This window comes from Macrosteles quadrilineatus, unplaced genomic scaffold (genome assembly GCF_028750875.1).
Source record: "Macrosteles quadrilineatus isolate MER2022 unplaced genomic scaffold, UCM_ALF_1.0 Scaffold_1__1_contigs__length_201487025, whole genome shotgun sequence".
NCBI classification, from domain to species: domain Eukaryota; kingdom Metazoa; phylum Arthropoda; class Insecta; order Hemiptera; family Cicadellidae; genus Macrosteles; species Macrosteles quadrilineatus.
In genome coordinates, this window is record NW_026542594.1 from 4,242,501 (window position 1) to 4,268,340 (window position 25,840).

Genomic DNA, 25,840 nt, shown 5'->3' on the forward strand with positions numbered 1-25,840 from the left:
ATTGAAGAGTTGTTGTAAGCCTATAAGTTTCAGAGAATATTGCAAAAAAACTGTAAATAAAAAAAAAAACCTATAGTCTTATATAGTATACTGTTGAACTTTGCTTAGTTATGGATGTGTTTTTATTAAATTTCCCAAAATGTACTGATTTTATATTAAGCTATTATGACACTAAAAGTACTCTATTACATTCCGTGTAGCAGCACACCTAAGTACTTCTTAAACTTGTTATTTTGATTGAAAATTGATCCTTTTAATGAAAATATTAAGGAGAAAATCCAATTATGCTTAGTCTGCTGGTTTGCTGTGGCAGGGGCATTTACTAAGCTTGTATAGGCCTAAGGTCTAAAACTTTAAGGCAGAATAAAGCAAAATTGGCTTGATGAAGATTGTGCGTTAACAATCACAGTAGTGTGCGTGAAGTGTTCATGTTTAAAAGCTCTTATCACTTTAATCTGAAAATTAACAAGAATGTTAGTGTCACGTGACTACAAAATGTGCGTGGCAAACTTTAATTACTAAATGTACCCCCCTTGATATACAATGTGTCACCATTTGGCACACTATTATGCAGGCCATATAAACTATTGACGTACTTATAGCCCAAACTTTACAGATAAAATAAGTGTTTTGTATAACGTTTTACACATTATGACCTTTAAGGACTAAAATCTAAAATTGTGTGTCTTAAAAATATACATTAACATTACTCGATTCTTCATCAATTATTCTACTTAAACTCCCGCTTAAATTAAACGCACCCATATTTAACTTCTCCATTAAACATTCTCAAACGGGACAACAGATCTTTTTAGATCACTATTCTACAATCGAGATTAACTTTGATTTTACATTAGAACACAGGTATTGACAAAAGAACTTATTAAAGTTAAACAATATAGACAAACTTCGCTTTCACATTCATTGAACTTTGCCGCGTTTCCTTTTTCCTAAACTGCTTTTGTTCGTTCCTCTTAGGCAGCCGTCACATAAGCCTTTTATATTTTCTTTCCTATTTAATACCAGATTTGTAATCAATAGACATCCTACAAGCGGATTTGGTTGACAAACTAGTTTATGACAAATGTTATTCAAATACAGGTGTTCCGTTTTTGAATTAAACTCGTTAATAATTTGCGGTTACTATATTATGATAAATTATCAGTAAGATACATGTTTTTTACCATATAAAAAATAATATATTACGCCGGCAAATATCATTGAAAGATTAAAGGGTAGGGCAAAGGGAGAAATCAAAAGGGGGTGAGTGAGGTTAATGTAAAATCTTGTGGAAAATATAACGTATCTGTTAAGTTAAAGGTACTTATCTGTTAACCTTAAAAAGGCTTTCCGGACAAATTTAATATGCATGTCTTACCTTAAAACTATATCATATTTTTCCCTTTCCGTAAGATTTAACCAATGAAATGTGCAAAATACATTTCATACAACCGAACTACTAACTTTTTCAAGCCAACAAAAATATTAAAGTTAGCCCAGAAAAGACAGAGTTAAAAGGAGCAACAACCATCAGTAGTGATGTGGTTGAGTAGCAATCATTGTGATCGATAGAGATCGGGATGACTAGCTATCATAGTGATCAGTAGTGATGTGATTGACTAGCAATCATAGTGATCAGTAGTGATGTGATTGACTAGCAATCATAGTGATTAGTAGTGATGTGATTGACAAGCAATCATAGTGATCAGTAGTGATGTGATTGACTAGCAATCATAGTGATCAGTAGTGATGTGATTGACTAGCAATCATAGTGATCAGTAGTGATGTGATTGACAAGCAATCATAGTGATCAGTAGTGATGTGATTGACTAGCAATCATAGTGATCAGTAGTGATGTGATTGACTAGCAATCATAGTGATTAGTAGTGATGTGATTGACAAGCAATCATAGTGATCAGTAGTGATGTGATTGATTAGCAATCATAGTGATCAGTAGTGATGTGATTGACTAGCAATCATAGTGATCAGTAGTGATGTGATTGACAAGCAATTATAGTGATCAGTAGTGATGTGATTGACTAGCAATCATAGTGATCAGTAGTGATGTGATTGACTAGCAATCATAGTGATCAGTAGTGATGTGATTGACTAGCAATCATAGTGATCAGTAGTGATGTGATTGACTAGCAATCATAGTGATCAGTAGTGATGTGATTGACTAGCAATCATAGTGATCAGTAGTGATGTGATTGACTAGCAATCATAGTGATCAGTAGTGATGTGATTGACTAGCAATCATAGTGATCAGTAGTGATGTGATTGACTAGCAATCATAGTGATCAGTAGTGATGTGATTGACTAGCAATCATAGTGATCAGTAGTGATGTGATTGACTAGCAATCATAGTGATTAGTAGTGATGTGATTGACAAGCAATCATAGTGATCAGTAGTGATGTGATTGACTAGCAATCATAGTGATCAGTAGTGATGTGATTGACTAGCAATCATAGTGATCAGTAGTGATGTGATTGACTAGCAATCATAGTGATCAGTAGTGATGTGATTGACTAGCAATCATAGTGATCAGTAGTGATGTGATTGACTAGCAATCATAGTGATCAGTAGTGATGTGATTGACTAGCAATCATAGTGATCAGTAGTGATGTGATTGACTAGCAATCATAGTGATCAGTAGTTATGTGATTGTCTAGCAATCATAGTGATCAGTAGTGATGTGATTGACTAGCAATCATAGTGATCACGAGTGAGAAATCCAAAAGTATATTCATTGAAGCTGGAAATAAAACACTAAGAATTTTGAAGTGCAAAAAAGTTAATCTTTTAAACGTGTAGGCCTAAGTTAAACTTTGCGCTATTTGCAAAACAGGTCCCTCCAAAAACAAACCATCATTTTTTGTTTGCAATAACTTAATAAATAAACCGTTTTGTAGGTAAGTATTTACGGTTATTTAAAGCAAAAATATTAGTTGGCGTGCATTTTCAACTTGACGTAAATGAGCTAATAACACCTGTAACAGTATCAGCTACCATCAAATGGAGCTGCACCACGCTAAACTGATGTTATCAAATTTACATACTTTATTGGTCTTTAATACCTGTAAATTCAACGAGTTAATCAACTGGCTGCACAACATACTGTATAAGCCAACAACTGGTTACTTTGAATAAGTATTGGATTTAGGCAGAGCTGGGTTGCCGCATAGGAAATACTTGTGCTGATAAAAACTTAAGCGGTTCAGCAGCCCAATATTGTCGATGATTATTAAAATATCGGGGATTTTTTTTTGCTTTAGCGTAAACCTATTTGACATATTATTATGTTGCGTGTTTCCGAAGCTATTAATAAAAACATCCAACTCATTTAACCGTGTGTGAAATAATAATCTTCCAGAGTAATTTTCTTTACAATACATTTTGTTTGCCTAATGATTAGAGTGATCGCCTTCATAACTAAAATCCCAATCAATGTCAGTAATGGACCCAGGATACCATTTTGCTATTTTCTTATAAATTAATTGAGTTATTTAATAAACGTTCGTATATAGACCAGGGATTATTACACCATTCCATTAAAAATAGCGTAAATAATAAGTTTTTTTCTATAATGGCGTAGAAACACACAAAGAAAACCCAAATGGAAACAAAACTAACTAGGCCTATAACAATCTGACATAAATTAGCAATAATTAGTAAGTAAATAAAGTTTTAAGAACCCGCAATTCCTCCATACATAATTTATGTAAAGCTAATTCATAGCTAATTTAAATCAATCAAGAATAATTAATAATGCATGTAAAGCATTAGCTTAATCATAGTATAAGTTAGATATTCGGTTTACAGATAAAAGTTGTCTTATAGGATCACTGGACTGTGAGTTTAGATTGACTCGCGAGCGCGAGACGCGGCTTAACTCAAGTCAAACGCATACAAAGTCAGAAGTTGGGTTAAACATCAGCCTTTGAACACTTGACAACTTCAGATTGTGTTTGTACGCGAAGCAAAGTTAAATAAACTACTCGCCTCTGTTGATCCTACGCAGCGACGTTCCTTGCCTGCGAGGGCAGGAAAAGTGGCGGAAAAACTAGGAAAACTACTTAGTGTGACCGATCGTATGGATTGTTATTGCTGTTATATTACCTGGAGTGCATTGATTAGGAAACTTGATTATTCCTCTTTCAACCCCCAAGGATCTATTCATTTGGTTTGATTATGTGTAACGTTTATTCCCTGATCAGAATTTCAAGAATTTGTATATGTTGATAACATAGAGATAATAAGTAGAAAAGCAGCAGAGGTCGCTATCCTTGGTTATGAAATATACTTGACTAGAGAGCCAAGTGACCTTAACAAGATTGTCATCTTCTCATTCATTTGACTCTTATCCATCATTCGTCTTCACCTTAGCAACTCGCCCTTAAGCATCGTAGTAATTAGCCAAGTATAATAAAATTTGCTCGGATAAATAAATATGTTTTTATCAATTACAAACCAAATTATGTATTTAGTAATTAGCAAAATATTACACCCTAATGTAATTAAATCCTAAATACAAAGGGATCAAATAATATTAGCCGGATTCGATACAATGTTTTAATAAGGACGAGAACAAAAGCCGATGTACATAGAGCATCCAAATCCCTTGTTAATCCATACAAATAAACAAATCAAATATTGAATTTGATACATGAACGTAATAAATCAGTATAATCTCTGTAGAAGCTAAGCTAGTATTATTGAAACTCACAAGGGTATAAACAAACAAATATCCCGGTTTAACGTAATGTGAACTAAACGAACACTGTTTAACTAATAATTTACGAGTGTTTGGTGTAAACATATTTTATTGTCAAATAATGTCGCTAATACTTTTAATCACTACGTGGGTGTGGTTAAAATTATTGTTTATGTAAATTAATAATAAAATATCTCTTTATAATTTATTAGACTTAAACTGATATTGTTTTATGTTTGGTTGTGATCTCCTATTAAACAAACGTTAAATGCATAAATTAAGGGTATTTTGGCAATTGACATTAACGGTTAAAATTATTAAATTACGAGAACTAAGGCAACCTTTCCGGTAAAATACAGTTAGAAAAATTTTAATCTCAAAACAAAATATATTATTGGCTAATCAGTATGGATACCATCCAGTATAAAATTAAAATCCAGTATACCTTAATAGATTGTCGTTAATGTGCGTTAGTTTAGCAATAGGCTAGGTTAACCACCAAGTTGTACGTGATCAACCATACAAAACTCTCACAACTTTTCTTCCCTCTAAGATAACTCAAATTTAAGATTCACAAACACACTCATCAGTGTTTAAGCGCATCAATCTTTTGATACGAAGGTAAACAACCAACCTCAAAACGTATTAACGTAGGTCAAATTAGCTAACACGCAGGTGGTGGCAACAATGAGTAATTAATGTGCACCAGTGTGACCAACCTCACCGCTGCAATTATATTGTGTCTGATTGGTGGAGAGGGGTCACGTGGTACCTATCCTATAACAATGTGGTGTGGCAGCGTGAATACCTTTAGACAATCGTGCTTAATTGAGCGGGACAATCCTAAGGTTCATAGATATGAAATACCACTAATTAGTTCGACAGTTTGTGGTCAATGTTCATGCAATAGGTCTAGGTTTGTTAAAGTTCCGTAAAACCAATAATGTGTTTTTTTTTTTTTTTTTTTACTTTTTAGGCTATAACTATTTTGTTTGCGATGTTTAATTCAATGTGTTAGTCCGGCAGCCAAATGAGGATTTTGTCCCTAGCCTGGTTTTGTTCTTTTAAGTTTATTTTATTGTTGATTTGAGTTATTTAGGGTATGTAGACCATAAAACCACCGGGTACTTTTTTGGTACCCCTGGGCAATAGCCGCCACCTTGGAAAATGGCGGGAAACGTAATTTACAGTGTAAGATTTTACTTAAAACAATGTTATGAAAATACCATGCTATCTACAGCAGTGCGAACGCTTTTAAAATACTCACAGTGAAATTCCATGCAGGAAAATATCATATTTTAATTATATATTGTGTGTTTTAAGGCCAGTATTTCTTTTTAAAGTTAATAATTTAGATAAAAAATACGATCTATCCCCACTTTATTCAACCTTGTGCTAATTCTCTTAAAAAAAGGCCATGATACATGTTACAAAAGTTGTAGATATTGAAACTGTGCATCCAATGCACCTACAGGAATCTTTATTGGATGAAGAATAACGTCAAAACAAAGCGTAACAAATAATTTTTACGCCATACTACACTGTTTTAACGAACTTCCCACGCAAGTATTTAGTCCAGAAAACAGCTGTTTGTCGCCAGCTTAATCAAATGGGGTTTCATTGCGTACTACTGTTATGCAATGAGTTTTACCGGACACCAATCAGCTGATTATACTGTATTTGGTTGGCAATGAGTGGTTGTAGACAAAAACATAACCTCGCTTAGAGGTTATGACTAGTGATTTTTAGTCCTTTAGTTGGTGGTAATATATAAGGATTTGTACAGATTTAGTAGTATGGCGTAAACTATCGTACGTAACTCGTCCAAAATGTGTTTACCGGACTCGTATGGTAATCCCGTACTCGACTTCGTCTCGCACGGGAACGACCACACTCGTCCGGCAAACACTTATTTTCAGGACTAGTAACGTAATATACTATTGTAGTTATCTCTATTGTAAAGAGGGGTATCTATTCTAATAAATGAGAATAATTTATATAATTCTTCCTAAAAATATTCTGTAGTTCTTTGCTACGGTTTTGGTTTTTGGTATAAAAATGCTCGATAAGCCAACGGCTTTCATTTACGCTCAAATCTTAGGATGTTTAATAAGCTAGTTATGGACCCCCCCCCTCCCAAAAAAGAGTAATTTTAGTAAAAAAGTTTCACCAAAACCTTATATCTTTAGTGATTATTATGTTATGTTTTATGTTTTCATATGAAAACAGTCGGTAACGTACTGGCTTTCATGGAAAATATTGATTGAGTGGAGCGAAGCGAAGCGAGCGAAGCTCTTATACTACACTCCTGCTTTTGTTTTACAAATACTCCTCCTGAACGGCTGAAGCGATCTGCACCAAATTTAGCACAATCGTAGTAACCAACCATGGGAAGGTATAAATCTGAAATGGTACAAATCGGACCACAGGGATTTTCCCTACGTGAGTTAAAAATTTTGGAAATTTAACATGGGCCTTATGGGTTAATTGGTTGCCATAGCATTATTTGCGAAATAAAAAGGGAAACAAGAGTCGCAACATATGATAGTCAACGAATCATCGAAATAGTGCATTACAAATACCGTACAGAGAAAAAGAAAAGAACGATAGGATTAATATCATTGAGCATAATTTTTACAAAATGAATAACCAATAATTAGTGTCGCCGGAATAAGGCTGATGCACCATTAACTTAAATCCAAATAGCCATTGGACCTGCAAGTAGACAATTCATTTACGTGAACCAAAGTGCCATTGAGTTTAAATACTGCAAATATACATTCCATTTAAGTAAACCCGAAGTAAGCCTACCATTGGCTTTGGATACTGCAAACAGGCATCTTATTTGTGTGAACCAAATGGACCATTGACTTTGGATACTGCAAGTAGATTTCTTATTTATGTGAAGCAGGTGTATCATTGATTTATGATACTGGAAGAAACAATTTACGTGAACCAAATGTTCTATTAAGTTTAGATACTGCAAGTACACAATTCGTTTACGTGAAACAGACGTACCACTGACTTTAGAACCTGTAAATAGACATTCCACTTAAGTGAACCAGGCGTACCATTGACTTTGGATGCTGCAAATATGCATTTTATTTATGTGAACCAAATGTATCATTGACATTGGATACTGCAAGTAGACATTTAATATAATTATGAGAACCAGATGAAACGTAGACTTTGGTTCCTGTAAGTAGACAGTTCATTTACGTGAACCAGACTTATAATTGACTTTGAATACTGCAAATAAATAGATTATTGACATTGGATACTGCAAGTATTTAATCTCATTTACGAGAAACAGATGTATCGTTGACTTTAAAAAAGTATTGGATTAATATGCTAGCTCCGCTCAATAATGCAAGCAGACAACTGCATTGTACACCTAGTATTTATTTGGATTTCAAAAAGTTTGAGGTTACATAGATCATCAATCAATAAAAAATATATTTTTTTTTAATTAGTTGATTTGTAAATTGGGAATAGTCCGGCAGCCAAACAGGGAATTTTCCTTGAACCTTGTTTTGTTCTATTACGTTTTTTTATTGTTGATATTTAATTTTGGAAGTATTTAGATGCAGAAAATAGCGAGTACTTACAAAGTACCTTTGGGAAACTTCTAGAATTTGAGATAATAATTCTCTACATTAAAAAAAATAATTCAATTTTAAAACATGGTAATTAAGCTACAAACAATGCGTTTTTAGTTTGAATATCATGAAATTTAGTAGATCTCGTCACAATGTTACTCATCATCAGTCAATATTTTTCAAAATGGCGGCAGAAAACGTGGTTTTTATCTGAAAAAATTTCAATCTTTGCCCAATAAAAAGAAAATTGGTATACGACCTTGTTTTAGTGTTACCTCTAAGCAAACAAAATATAAGTTTTGCCAATTTAAACCTGATCTTCTTTAAGTTACTAGCAAGACACATTCTTTACATCATTATTATGGCATGTAATAATAATACTCAATTTTTAAGTTAGCTCAATTCCCGTTGCACTTGTGGCTATGCTTGTTAGTACTTGCGTTAAATTGAAAAAGACAAAATGTAAAAAAAATCGATTTCAACATAGTTGACTTTTATTATTTTGTATTGTAACATAAATATTTTATTCGTGTAAAATTGTAACTTACATAATAGGCCTACATGTAAAAACTTGTTAATAACGTTTCAGTAGTAACCTTAGTGACTATGGGCGAATTTTTCTATAGAAAAGTAGCTATTGCCGTAGGTCTCATGGTAAGAACTAGGCACGGGAGCGATTTACTTTTTCATTTTGATGTCCCCAGAGGTCATGATGTCCGCGAAGACGATAACTTGAGTAATTTTTGTCCGATATTTATAAAATTTGGTTTAAAGGTGTAAGGTGGGATAAAATTGAATGATTCCGCGAACCAGCATGATCGGACCCTGGAAACGGGGTTAAGAGGGGGTTTGATGGGGGAAAAATGGGGTTTTCTAAATTTTTACCCATAAAATACAAAATTTTTAAATTTTTCTCTAGACCTTTTTCCAAAGTGTTTTTGTATGGTTATTGGTCAAGGAGAAAATTAAAAAATAGTTCATTTAAAATCCCCATGTTATTCTTATGGAGAATATTGTAAAATGTTGTAGTTGGCTTGTTTTTAGATATATTTTGATCAAACTTGGCAAATTTGATTATTAAATACTAAGCTATAAATATTTTAATAAAACACACTTGATTAGTTTCACTGTAGCAACAAACCTAGGTACTCGTTAAACATAAAATGTCAATTTAATATAATAATTGAAAATCTATCCAGGCAAATGGAAAATGTAGTCGGCAGGTTTACTGCAGCGGGTGTATTAACTCATTATTCTACATTGTCGTAGTCTTCACTGTCGTCTTGAGTTTGTCTTTTTACATTAAAACAGGTATTATATCCACGATGGCAAAATACTGTGCAAGGTAAGCCTGAGCTCACGCAACTACATCTTTTCAATTCTGTTCACTGGTGTATATCAAACGCTACAATGAAAAAACTTGATAGGAATAAACTAGATTAGGTTCATATCTGAGTTTACCCATAGTTTACTGAGGTTTTCTTCACCAAAATGAATATCACAGCTCATTTAGAGCTTGAGTTATGGATCTTTAATCAAAGACAGTCCTTAAAGATTGAAAACGTAATGCTAGTTAGAGGTCTACAACTCACCTTAGACTCAATATATTTAAATGAAAATTGTCTCAAATGAAAGTTCTAAGTTGACTTAATGTTTTTAGACCAGAACGAAAAACATAGTACATTCTCATACCAAAACATACAATATCACGTAAAAATAGCTCAAGACACAATCCTTAACTAAAGATAAATTGTAAAAATAATCTAATATTTCGTTGTTTGGGGGTCCACAACTCACATTCAACTCAACCGATTTTAATAGTCAATGGCTTAAATTAAATCCAGTAACGTAATCATAACCGGAGATAATATCTTTAATTAAAGGCAAATCTTGGAAAAACTCAAAAGTTAGTTGGTTAAAGTTCTATAAATTCCCTCAAACCCGATAGATTTGAATGACCAATGCCTCAAAGGAAAGCCAGTAGTTTGCTGAGTATATTATTATCAAAAAAGATAACATCCCACAATCAGTACTTGAAGTAACAACCTTTTATTCAAAGTCAATTATACAAACATTGAAATCTTTGTTGGTTGAAGTCTTGTAATTCACCTCCAACTCGTTCAGTTTTAGTGATCTTCATGTCAAATGGAAGCCAGTTGTTTAATGGGTGTTTTTATTGCAATACATACAACATCTAATAATAATAACTCAATGGGTTGATCAACATTTTTACTTTCCTTTTTTTTTGTTTCTTTGCAGTGAAGATGAATAAGATCGGCCATATAAAGTCCTTAAAAATAAATAGGTAATAGTTCAAATGAAATTTGGTAATTTTACAAACATTTTAATACCAAAAACGGCCAGTGAGAAGTACCGGGATGGTCTCAGGAAAGATGTTACAATTTTATTGAACATATAAAATATAAAATATCCTTATTTTCATTGAAAATCAATAAATAATTTATTTTTTAATGCTTTGTTCTGACGTTACCCTTGATCCAACAAAGCATCCAATAAATGTATTCGATGCCAAATTAAAATGTCTACAATCTTTATAATGTATATTATAGTCATATTTTGAGTAATTAAGGCGCAAAATTGAAATAAAAAGAAATAAGTCATTATGATTTTATAAATTATAAACTTTGAAAAGTAATACTGACCTTGAAACAAATTATATATATTTAATATATGGTATTTCTGAGTACCGAATTTAACCATAAAGATTTTAAAATAGCTTGCATTGCTCTAGCTTAAATAGTTTTTTAATTACATTGGTTTAAGTAAAAGCTTACACTGTAATTTACGTTTCTCGCCATTTTCCAAGATGGCGGCTATTGCCCAAGGGTACCAAAAAAGTACCCGGTGGTTTTAGGGTCTACTAACCCTAGATATCACATGTCAACAATAAAAAAAAACTTAATAGGACAAAACCAGGTTCAGGTCAATTCTGCCGGACTATGTGGGATCAGTGGTGTTTTTGAACTTGCTGTGTGTCTACATTGGCTGTTCGTGGACCGTGGTCTATAATATAGTTAAAGTTACCGGGTATTTCTAATACACCACATAACATTTTCATCAGTCCAGAGTCCAGCATGTCTTTCACACTATGCTTTCTATGTATTACAATGTTACACAGCTGCTTATCTACGAGACAACGATACAATCTTTTGCATGAAATACCATGTACTTTGTAATTATGATAAGGAAACATATTTTCAATAATCTGGAACTGCATCTTGTTCGAGAACAGTATTTCAAAAAAGTTTTTAAAATTTTTTCCTTCAAAGATTATATTTTATTCTGGCATCTCTGGAGTTATACAGTCATACTCAGGGGCTTTATCTTTCTTACTTTTTATTATCTATTAGCATTTAAATTGCGAAAGTACAGCTGGGTTCCATGTGTAACCTTCTATTAAATCATATCTTCGTTTACTCGTCAAATATATTACATATTCTTAGGTTGATAACCAAACGTCACTACAGTGCTATCATCGCCATGTAAATGGGTCGGCTAAGTAGTACAGTTAATCTAATTTCTATGTCTAATTATCTAATAGTATGATTTTTGTTCTTGATGTTATAAGTTTACTATTGTTCACTCAAGTTAATTATGCACAACACTGTTATAATAATTGGGCTATTATTTATAATAAATGTTATGATTCATAACGCTGTATAATTTAATAGATTACACATAAGAACCGATGTGCCATTTTATTAAATTGTAAAGTTTTGGCGTTAATATTTACAAAGAATTTATTAAGATAACCTGTTTGTAGGGACCAGCGTTTTGGCTCAGCCAGCGACAGTAGATGGCTTTGAGAGATATGGATATCCAAACATAACTAAAGCCAAACACCTAGGTGTAAGCTCATAAGGAATTAACATATATAACGTCAAGATTAGTATAAAGTTAAGTGGTGGCCTACATAAATTATCCTATTCGTTAATAACTATGGCACAGTGTGTAAAGGAGATGCACGACTTATAGGTTCTGTTTTCCTACTCATTTGTTGCAAATGTTATAACACAATTAATGACAAGTAGTACAATAATAAATTTAAATGGTATTACATCTCCTACTGTCACATAATTAATAGTTTAAAGTTTTGTAGAATGGCCTAGTAAGATTTCATCTTTGCCACAGTGGTTAATATAATTGTTTAAACATGTGACACATAAACGATTGAACAATGAAAACCATTTGCGTTATGCGCCTTGGAAAAACGTGACTCTTTAATAATTACTCTTGGACACACAATTGATAATTTCCTCGTTAACAAACAAATATTGAAGTAAATAAGCGATTAATAACCGAGATTTCCGAGGGTTTAAGGGTGCAAAGAGGATTTAAGGGACACAATGCGTGACACAACATGTAAGAGATAACAAAAAGATAACATTCAGCTCTAAGCTGGGCCTACCCGACGACAACCTCTAATTCATTGTTGATATCAAACCCCTTGTGTTGGAAACCTTGGTTCTAATTGGCAATCATTTTTTTTTTCCAATTGTTAGACCAAATCAAGAATATTTTTAATATGAAATTTAAATCCTAATAACAAGATGTTTAAAGATTGAGGAAACCCTAACTATGTTTTTTAAGAAAATATAACTAACTATCTATTAACGTTAATTTGGCAAATACTTCAACGTGCCAATTGTTGAAAGTTATGACAAAATTTGGTAGGTATACATAGTTCCTGCAATAGAACTTTTAAAGATTTACGCCCCACTCTGGTTTCTACTGTCAGAATACTATAGCTACGATCCTTGGTTTTATATATTTATAAATCTATTATCCATGACAATCGCTAAGTAATGTTCCGAGGGCCAGCTGGAAGCAGCTCTTGGAATGTCCGCTACATTTGTCGCTGAACCAACGTTACCGTTACCACTCAGCTTATCTTTAGTGATATTGTTGTTTCTTAATGTTCCAAAACTCTCGCTCAGCAAATGTTAGGCGTTCCATATACTTAAGATTTAAAAACTTTGCCAACAGTTTCGTCACTAGTCCTTTAATCATGATATTGTTCATGCTGTAATAGTAGATATTGATGAATAGTATATGTATTCAAGCTAGACAAGATTTTGCCTAGGGAACCGTGAAATAAAAGGTCATCGGATTAGGGGTTTAACATACATGGTAAAAATACGGATGATCTGGTGTGACATCTTCTATTGTAAAACCAGCCAGTGGATTCCAGTGGATTCCAGTAGATTTGCCATTTAGTTCAAGATATATTGGGTCCTAAAGAGGCCGACTGCAATAGTATCACTTATAAATTAACGGTACTGCGCTGCCTATAGATCACTAAACGGACAGGTAGTGACTGTTGGTCGTCACATTATCAACCCTTTTTAGTAAGTAAAATAAATATTAAAAAGCCAAAGCGTGTTTACGAAATAGTCTCCATTAATATTTGTGGAGAATGGACGATATAAACTATCACCGTCGATTTAATCATCGACAAGAAGTACTAGTTTTAAACTTTTACAAAACATTGAGTATGGATTAAGTTTCTCTGCAACTCTTTTCTACAGAGATAATACTTCTGGCCTGACACAGCAGCAAAGGCAAGACAAGAACCGTCTTGGCTAATGTAAATTTATGGCAGCGATTTGAATACCAATCCTCTCTTGTAAGGTGCTGTTGCTTTATCACAATAACTAACTCAGTCTAGGATCTAGATTGTATAATGCTGTATAACTAAACGTTATTTAGGCCTATCAAAAATACCTCTTTTTATGTGTTAATGTTTAATGAGAGAGGTGTACAAAAATGTAGGCTACTACATGTTTCACAAATTTCTAAGGGGGTTTACAAGCTGACAATCTACGGTACTGTATAGCATTAACTTGGGGAAAGTTGGAAAGATGTTTTCACTAGTATTTAATTATCTGTGGAATATATGATTATTTTGTATCATATACTAAGAATTTCGCTTAAGAATAATTTTGTGCTAGAATATTACGTATGCAGTTAGGAAAAGGGTTAAACTTTAAACACAAATTCCAAAACTTAACTAAAAAATCAAAATACTAAAGAAGATGGAAATAATGGTTTTCGAGCCAAAGAAAATAAGTGTTGTAAGAGAATCAAGTACTGCATAATAGGATTAACTATGTAGCTTAAAGGAGGATACGTAATTAGTGTATGATATTTAGTAAATTAATATTTAACTGTAATTGGTGTGCTTAAAACTCGATTAATACACTGAAAACTATATTTAATAGTTTTAGGTTTTCAAGATCGAGGAAGGTATCTGGAGATAAATACCACAGATTTTATCATCATTTACCTCTTGAATATGTTACACTTCCTCTTTGAACAGAACGTGGTATATACACGGTGAATATAAAAGCTTGGACTTAAACCTTTACTCAAACTAAATTGAAAACTTAAGAGGATATTGATACATACTTAATAAATTCTGAAACTCATATAACTTACTACAATCATAAACTACTTAGTATAAGGCCATGGAATATAGATGCGTTTAACCAAATATTTAAGTTTACTTTCTTTAGGTAATGGTTTTAATAATCATTTTGTATTGTTTTTTAACTTGCAAAAGATAGGCAAAAAACTATAAAATATGCAAAACACCACAAAAATACGTTAAAAGTTCAATATTTGATTAGAAATGGAACCAAAACACCTTGTTGTTGTAACTCTGTCGCTATTGGGCTGCGAGAGGACATGCCACACTTCCTTGGCAGACGATCTCAACTTGATAATGTAATTATAATTAATTCTGCAGAACATGTGTCACCCACCCACTGTTACACCCACTTTCTTACATTCACTCAAATTTTTATAAGGTATTTGTATTTCACTATTTATCAGTAAAAACAAAAAAAAGTGAATGGTTATCATTTATATTGTAAAATTTAATTTTTCAGAGATGCTGACAAGAAATCGTTTTCCAAACCATCAGAAAATATTATTTGTAAATATTACCTGTTACATGTGAATTTATTTACCAAAAGTCTATGCAATATGTTATATTTATTATTTTAGAACATTGACCTGATAATTTTGGGTAACGCTTTTCCCGACAACTTATTTTAAAGTGCGCTATCTCAACATGTGTTACTACTTCCTTCCATGATACACTTTCAAAAGTGATGATTATAAAATACTCCAGGATGAATAATAGTAAATAACACAAATTTTACATATAAACAGCATTCGTACACATTTTTAAAATGTTCTGACAGCTAGAAAGAGAAAAAAAAATAAGAAACTACTTACATAAATCCTCTCCTAGGTTTGCTGGTAAGGATCTAATAGCTTACCTGTAACAAAATAATTGCAATTAATACGGGTTTTTATAAGGCCAATGGTATAGAACATGTGCATTTCTTCATATTGCAAACAATATACAGGGTGGCTGGAAAGTAACTCTCACCCCACCTCCTTCATCACTTCAAAAAAGTGATGATTAACTTTTGATACATCTCTTAAACTTGTTGAGATATTTGAAATAGGTTTACGGCAACATTCTTAGAAATGAGGGGTTACAATAATTATGGTTAGTTGTTAAAATTTTGGCCTTGGGGTAGCGGGAATAGGGGTAGCTCAAAATGTTCAAATGGCAAGTATAGTTGAGTTTGGTATCATGTTACAGGACAAAACTAAGGAATTGACACGAAAAGAACCAAAATCGGACAACTAATAAAAAATGGCGCTCTAAAACGTATGAAATCCAAATAACCATGAGGGTCGAGGGTGGCTGAATATAAACTTGCACCCCCTTAACTTTAAACTTTTTGAGATATTTAAAATCGGTTTGCGGCAACCTATTTAGATATGAGAGGCTACAATAATAATGGTCAATTTGAAAAAAAAATCCCTCAGGGGTAGTGTGGGTAGGGGGTGGCTCAATATTTTCAAAGAGGAAGTATAGTCGAATTTAGTATCATTTTACAGGTCTTGACAAAAATAAACAACTAAAATGCATTATCCAATCTTTCATTGTGTTCAACATTGTAGAGAAAAATAAATATTTCTTTTAGGTTTGAAAAGACAATGACCATGTTTTAGAATAAACAACCAGTATGAAATACATTTCCTGCAACTAACTACATTTAGCATGTAGACTACAATAGTGTCACTACAAAAATAGGAAGTAAAATGTTGCTTTCACTTTTTCTCACATATTTGAATGACAAAGGCAGGTTTAACCATCAAATTTCTCTAAACGCTATATTCGGGTTATTGGAAAAAATTCTAGGAAATTAGAAAGGATTAATATAGGAAGGTAGTTCACCATAAGCTATTATAGCTTATAAGGTATTATAGCTTACTTTATGTCCAATGGTTTTAAACTCGGTAGTGAAATTAAGAAAATTTTTATGTTGAAACGGAGGTACTACAAACAGAGGGATTATACAGTGGAACCTTGTAAAGAAGACTCTCGATAACAAGTCACCCTTGATAACAAGTGTCATTTTTAAATCCCCTAGAATTTATTTTACCCCTAATCACATGTTATTGCAAACCTCATTAAGAAGACAACCTTGATAACAAGGCTTATTTTATAATCCCCATGAGAGTCTTGTTATCAAGGTTCTACTGTAGTACGATAACATCGAGATGCATCTTTATTCAATTAATTACTCAATGAATTTTTTACTCAAGATTGATATCGAAATGACCTGTTTACTCTATCACGGTTATAGGATAGAAGCATTGAGTATACTCAATGATAGAAGTTAGCACGGGTGTAGGATATAACTAAGCTATCTAGAGTGTTATAGCTTACTTTATGGCCAATAGTTTTGAGCTCGGTAGATCATTGTACTACTGGTGAGTATAATTTAAAAATATTAAAAATATTGTTTTTAATACATGTTACTAATTTTAATATACTAGTAAATTTGAAATTCTATTTTAGCTAACTAAAGGAATGAATTACTAATCGTTGACCTGTGTTTTGTTAGTGAAATATGAATCAAACTATGCAACATTTTAATAATGAAATGAAATGAAATGAAATGAAATGAAATGAAATGAAATGAAATGAAATGAAATGAAATGAAATGAAATGAAATGAAAAATCATTTATTTATACAGGCAAAGTTAGGGCCACATGGCCCTTTCTTACACTTAACCTGTACTTTAAAACATAATATAAATATTTTAACATAATCAGCTTATACAATAAAACAAAACAGAAATCTACAGAAACTCAGATACAGAAACTTTTATCAAAAATCAGTAAATTTTAAAAATACTTACACACACACACTCACTCACACATACATACAAGTCAGCGACCGCCATGCGCACAGGCCCCTACGACAAACCTACCATGGCCATACGTTCAAAATAGAGATTTTTTAGCGCTGCCACAAACCGGGAACGACTATCGAGGGATTTAATAGCTAAAGGAAGCTCGTTCCAAAGACGGCAAGCAGTTACAATAAACGCTCTGTCGTAAACTGCGGTCCTATGGTGAGGCATACGCAAAGTTAATGATGCATGGCGTGAGTATCTGACACTTTCTTCAGCTACAAACCTAAAATCATCTACAAAATATTTTGGAAAATTGTTTTTTAATATTGAATAGGTTAGCGAAAGAATTTTGATTGATCTCAGGTCACATAGCTTTAATAACTTAGAATGAATGTAGAAAGGTGTGATGCGCTCACTGCGTCTTAGATCATAAATGAATCTTAGGCAGTAGTTCTGAGCGCGTTGGAGAGCATCAGCGAGGTTTACAGTCATGTCATTGATCACAGAGCTGCAGTAAGTGAAGTGGGGAAAAACAAGTGATTTAACCAGGTGTAACTTTATGTGCAAAGGCAAGAAATTCTGTAACATTTTAAGTGAGTGGATTGATGCAAACACCTTTTTACGGATGTCTACTACCGCATCGCCCCAAGAAAGTGTCGAGTTGATAGTAAGCCCTAAGTTTTTGACCTTGTCATTGTAAAGCAAATCTGTTCCATTTATAGTTATTGGATTCGTCGTCAGAAAGTCAATAGAGTTCCGTAAACGTGGATGACAAATTATGATCGGTTTAGTTTTTTCGTGGTTAAGTCTGAGTCCGTGTTTATCAGTCCAAGTAATGATTTTCTCAATATCTTCGTTCACTCTCAGAACACTTTCGTTGATCTGTTTGGGTGAAAAATGTGTATAAATCTGTAAGTCGTCAGCATACATGTGGTATTTACAGTGTGTGAGGACTGAGCTCAAGTCATTTATGTATAGTACGAACAACAGAGGACCAAGGATGGACCCCTGAGGTACACCACTAGTAACTGTCTCCCAGTCAGATCGTAAGTCATCAACCTCAACACATTGCCGCCTGTCTGACAGATATGATCCCAGCCAGTCCAATACACCATTTGAAAACCCTATGGCCCTTAGCTTTTCCAAAAGGAGCTTATGATTTACACAGTCAAAGGCTTTAGAAAAATCAAATAGAGTAAGAATCGTACCCTGCCGATGTTCCATTGCTAGTCTAATGTCGTCCGTCACACGTAAGAGTGCTGTTTCTGTACTGTGAGCTGCTCGAAAGCCAGACTGTGAGTTGCATAAGATATTGTTTTCAGTCAGAAACTCAGTGATTTGGCAGTGCACGATTCTTTCAAGGCCTTTAGATAATGCGGGCAATATACTGATCGGCCTGAAATCCTGGCAAGAAGCAGGTGCTGGAATCTTATTAAAGGGACGAATTAGGGCAGACTTCCAAGAAATCGGGAATATGCTTTGCCTTAGAGATGTGTTGAAAATGCAGGTGATAGTGGGGAGTATAGCAAAGAGAATGTCCTTAATGAAGCGAATTGGAATGCCATCATATCCAATAGCATTACTGCGAATACGTCGAATAGATTTCAGAACATCAGACTGCAGTACAGGTTTGAAAGTGAACTTGGGGTATCCTAATTCTTGTACAGGGGAGTTTCTTAACTCCGTTATATAACTTTCAACTTGTTGTTGATTGATGCTTTGACCAAAGGAAGAGAAGAAAGCGTTTAATTCATTCAGAGGAATATTGACTCTCTGTGCTTCAGGTTGTTTCCCAAGCCCAAGACTTTTTACGTTACGCCATAAAACTCTAGATGGTTGGTTATTGTTTTCAAAAAGCATACGAATATGTCGTAATTTTGAATTCCGCAAAAGTTGTTTAACTCTATTTCGAAAATAACGATACTGTTCCATTTCTTCTTGATTCCGGGAACGTTTTGCTCTCCTGAAAAGACAGTCGCGCCTAGCCATCAAGCTACGTATTTCAGGGGTAATCCAAGGCACTGGTTGTTTTTTGGTCAAACGTTTTGAAACAATTGGAACATGTTTGTCAAACAGATTTATAATTTTGCTGTTTAGTTCATTTAACATTTCATCAAGAGATTGAGAATTTTCTATTAAAGGCCATGGTGTTTTCTGAATATCTGACATAAACTCAACTTGATTCATATTCTTAAAATCCCTATATTTTATAAATTTAGTCTTGGGTTTAGGTGCCTTAACTGAATACACACAAAATATGAGATCATGCTTGGATACTGCTGGAACTGGAAGCTGCCCATGATGTACAATGTCTACAACATCTGATACTACGATTAAGTCAAGAAGAGTGTCAGACTCGGCTGCATGATGTGTAGGGTCAAGTGGGAGTATGTTAAAGTTACATGAGTCGAACAATGTAGTCAGTTGTCTGTATTCATAGTTTTCATTGGTTGAAAGAAGGTTAATATTGAAGTCCCCCATGATCAAGACATGACTGTATCCAAACAAACAATTTAAGAGAGCGTTTTCAAAATCCAATAGATTGCCTGCTCTAGGTGGACGATAACGTACACATAACAGCAAATTCTCAGCCCCAGATAGGCTAACTTCAATAATTAAAAATTCCGGTTTTGCCGAGTACTCAGAGTTTGAGCAATTTACCAGTTTAAATTTGATTCCCTCCCTGATATAAACTGCAACACCGCCACCCTGCTTGCCAGTTCTGTCATTGCGCTGCAGAATATAACCAGGGAGGTTCACTTCCTGTGATGGAATACTTGGCTTCAACCACGACTCAGAAACTGCGATTAAATCAAAATCTTTGTATCTGAAAATCTCCTTCACCTCATCAATGTGCGCACGTAACGACTGAGCGTTGATGTGCGCCGCCTTTAGATGCTTGGGGAAAGGAGATAAGGAGTGAGAGAGATAGTCGGCGGTAGACAGTGGGTGCTGAGGGAGGGGCGAGGGGGGAGTGATAAGCCGGCCGGTGTGACGAGCACTAGGAGGACGTGGACTCGCTATCCCGGGTCCACGGGTCGCAGCGCCACGGCAGGCACATCGCAGGCGCGCATACACACCGCGATCACTGACACATTCACACACACACACATACACTTACTAAAAGTAAAAACAGACAACATAGTTTAAATTACAGAATTTTTTACACGTGCAACAATTTTGGCTCCTAAAAACAATGGTGATGAAGTTGTTGAAATATTAAATTAGGTATACTATCCAAAATGTGAGTAAATAGTGCAGTATAATTAATATGTACATAACGAAATAATATATGATTCTTCTTTAGTTTAACCAAACTTAATCGAACACTTATAAAAATAAAATAGTTTTCACGTTTATTTAAACAGATAAGACACAAAATAAATACTGAAAATAAATAATTACAATTAAACTAAATAAATGATTTGATGTAACATAAATAAAGTACTGCATGGTAATTGTTTTCCTCAAACATAAATTAACTGATAAAAATATACATACACATACACATGCATAACACGCATACATACACACACAAAATACATACATACATACACATAATATACATACATATTGTTATGATTTGTTTGGATACCAAAAATTAATTTAAAGTTCTCAATATAATATCTTAGTGCATTTAAAAAAATACTATTGTTCATCATAATGGTAGAACCAGCCTATAGCATAAATAAAAATAAAATGTTATGAAACTAAAACATTCCTCTGAGATAAAAGTTTTAAACATAAAAATACCAGAATAAAAACATTTTAAAGCTTTTAATAATGTGGCTACGATTAACTAAACTCGAGCAAGTGACGGTGGGCTGGACTCGTGCGTTTGGCTGTTGTAAAGGGCCGTGAAACAAATATTTGTACAACCGAAATGAACATTTGTAATTGATAAACACACGCATCTGGTGCCTCGAGCTGTAGATTTGGCGGCAAAAACCGCAAATATCATGTTTGAAGGGGTTATCAAACGCAGTATTCCATATTAAAGTGTGAATTATACAAAACTATGATGTAACAGGTACATTTTTAACCACTATATTTTTTATTTTAAATGTTTCATTGGTTGTTTTACTTAACTGTATTTCAAGAATAAGCTTAGAATAACAAGTAGACCTCTCATACAAATTAATATACATTAGGTATATGGAAGGTTTTCTTTAGAAAGGAATTACGACCTTAAAGGGAAATGTTTTGCGCAAGGTTTATCGTCTTAACGAACATTTTAAGTATAGGCCTATGGTTTATGGGGGTGTGGCTTTTAGTTTTCTCAAAAGTTCATGGGTACTTTGGGATTTATATATGGATAGAGCACAGATTTTACATATAACAACACTTTTTCTTTACTAAGAACCATTTCTTCAGAAAAAGTATTTTTAGTCCTGGACAAAGGTGATTTTACCATGTTAATTCCAAACTAGTGTGACCATTTCATATAAACTGCCTTTTTAGAAAAAATTAACGCAGGATGAAAAACAAGGTGTGCTCTTACCATAAGGGTTGATTAGAAACATACATCTTTTGTTACAACCATGACTGAAGCAAAAATAACACATTCCATATAGTTCAGTTATATAGTAGGCCTACAGCTAAGTTTTTGAAATAATTTGGACTTTATGGATTGTTTTTATTTGATTCGCGTTTAGTTTACTTATACACGTTCCAAATGAAATACCCTAAAACACTTAGAAACAGTTGGTTAATGTAATACAAAACAAAAAGTTATTGAATGATATATTTTCTCTGCTTAACTAGTTTCACAGCTCAATAAAATACTAATATGAATTACAGAAATCTAAATCAGAGAATTTACAATAATGTTTAGAATAATAAAGTATATTAATCTGCAATGCGATCGTAAATCAGAAGTATTACGTGTAAGCAAGTAAAGCTGTTAGTAACACAGATTTGGAAATAACTGAGCTCCAGAGTAAAATGCATTCACCCGGATCACATGATAATCCATGACAAATGCAACCTATATCGCTATCCGTGACACAGGGATATCGCTACATTATTACTACAGTGCATGTGGAACAGGTGGTGTTGGTATACTTTACTACACATGCAAACTTTATTCTTAATCAGGTAATCAACTAATACAGGCTAATTTTTAATCACATTACACATTTTTAAATTTTATAATTGATGAATCTCAAGTCTGTAAAGTGTTCTCTAGACATTTATAAATGAAAATAAACGTAAAATGGATGCCAAAAGGTTACTAAACTATTGACAGTATATTTTATGTATTAGGTTACAGTAAGTCGGCCTACCTATCTACAGAATATTTCCTATTTCTTCAAGTGAGGCAATAGTATTTACAACCCTAACAGGTGATTATTAACAGAAAATATAAGGTTATAATTTATATTATTAAAAAGTAACCTATGCAGCTAATAAACAAGGAAATAAAAAATATAACTACACAAAGTTTCATAAACATTTCTATAGGTAGCGTAATAGAAATTGTTTCCAATAATGTATTATGTTAGTATCAAAAGTGATACCTACTAAAAAAAAAAAAAAAAAAAAAAAAAAAAAATATATATATAGTAATAAATAACGAATTAATTAGTAATGTAAGTACAGTAATTACAAGGGTAAGTGGAATGACGAGATCATTTATGTACTCCGTTCTATATTGTTATTTCAGTTCCACATAAATCAGCCTTCCACAAAGTTGGGTAAACAATGTTAGATGTTAACAAGGTAAGCAAACACAACAACAATTAGGAGAGAATATGTTCATAACTTGGAAGATTACTTAGTTAATAAGCTAAGATTCTAGCTGAAGTTCCCCACAAGGAACAGTGCATCCCTTTCGGATTATAAACGTAATATTATTATAATGTGATTAAATAAAATGTGTATACGATGAAAGACCTTGGTTAACAGCTAATTTTTCTTTCTATTTATAATAGGTAAATATAAAATAAGAAACGATTTGCGTAGATTAAAACATCATTAAAAAGTGTTGGCAAAATTGCCCTGTCGATTCAATTGAAGTAAATTTGTTCGGTTAGTCAGTGAGTGAATTTTTATTGTAATGTTTCCTGCTATTAATATTTTTATTTCAATCTGATATTGCCATTTGTATTTCGAATCCTGTAGCGTTTCGAAGATTTATGAAACCATTGTACTGTTCTGTATAAAATAAGTCATATATTTTCTAATATAAATCATTATACAGAATATATTATTGTTAATGTTAACACTTAATGCTAATAACATTAAGCGTTCTATTTAAGTAAACCCAAAACTATCTCACCTAGATGTTACGGGAATAAGCTATTGTTTGCCCCTACAAAAGTAAGTATCGTCTCTTAAATTGATAACATGTTTAATAACTTAACACGCATCCGCATTACTGTAAAATGTTACGAGTTAAGTAAAGAAAATTTAAAGTTGACGTTTGTGGCGGAAGTTGTCTTGAGACTAGCGATACCACCATCGTTACAAGCTTATCTATCTTAGTATGACCGGGAGATTTAACTAATCTTCTGTCCTAACCCTAAGATAGGGAAAACGTTTTCTGCAGTTAAAAGTTATGGAAGGGAATGTAAAGGAAAGATTAAGGATTTGAAACAACCAATGGAGAACTTGTTAATGTTCATTCATACTTTTATATTGGGTTGAATAACTCAAAATGCATGTACCTGTGTATGCTGAAAAATATGACTTAGCATGATTTTTTTTCAAAACATTTTTGACAAACAAGCATTAATAAGAACCTATCTTCATTTCTGTTTTTAATAATCTTATTATAAAATTACATGTCCAGCCGGGTAACATGGAATCGTGAAAGCCCTGCAGGGGAGCTGTGAATTGGTAAACACGTTTGATAAAAGTAATATTATACCATCGACTATATATACCTACATATATTATATAGGTATATATAGTCAATGATTATACTAATTTAGCTCGTATGTAATCATCTAATATGAGTACAAGATGTTATCAAATATCCTTTGGGTTTAGCCAATGTAAAAATCCTATTAGTACAATTTCTTATCCTCAATGTTATTATGTTATGAAATAAAACAGCCAGGTAAAATAATGTTTTTAAATTTCTCTACGCAAAAACATGAAGGTAGAATGAGACGATTATAGTTTAATTTACAAATAAACTTGGTTGTATCATGTATACTGTATAATGGTGATTGTGGGGTTGACATGTGTTGGTCGAGGCAGCTGGACCCTGTACGGTGTACGCCCTGTGGTCAGACATGATGGGGCGATGGCAGATGTTTGGACAACCAAATGAGCATTTGTAATTGACATACACACGTAGCACCAAAGGGCTATCAGTAATGCGACTAAACTATGTTATTGCTGACATAGTTTAGCTACATTTCCTGACCTAAATGGTTTTAATTCAAATCCAATTACAATGAAATGTGTAAAATTAATATCTAAAGAATAACGTTTCTATGGAAAATATAAAAAACTATTGTTGGGGTGTTAGACAAAATTCTCAACATCATAAGAATTGGACACTTGTTTTCTATCAAATAAAACTGGCAAAGAAATAAATACTTAGAGCTGTTAAGATATTCTGAATATGTTGACAAATTAGATTATAGATTAATAATTAATAATAATAATTAATAATAGATTATATAGTATGAAAAGTTAAAACTCCATCTGTTGTATTCAAAGAATTTCCTTTGGTTATTTTGACTATACAAACTCATATAGCCTACTCTAAGAAAAATCCATTATATTATTTATAGTTTTTCAATTAAGATACGTCTGATTTTGCTACAGTTTGTGAAACATGCTGTATATTGTTATCAGTTAAATAGGTTCGATGGTTTATTGTTTCGCAATAATTTTACTGTTCTTCCCAAGTCTTGTATAAACAGGGTGTCCGATAAAAGGGACTTTTAGAGTGAAATATTTTATATTCTGTAAGTATGAAGAAGGAGTAGATCTTATCAACTTTGACCTCATGCATCTTATAGGTGCTCTCTTGGGATGTTGCCTTTCATTGGACCGTCTTTGCACAGGTAAAACGAAGCACGTGTGTTAAAGCAAAGGAAGGTCATGTACAAAGTTATTTCATTGAACATTCTTAATAAAAACAATATTTGTACATAAAATGTTATCACATAAGGTTGAAAAGTCGTTTGTTGTTCATCGGCAAAAGGAGCTCCGACCCCATAAAGAATGCCTTAACGTTTAAAGCTACTGTCGTTATTGTAACACATTTATTGATACAGTAGTAATTTTATCCGTCTATATCTATAAGAGAGGGAGTAT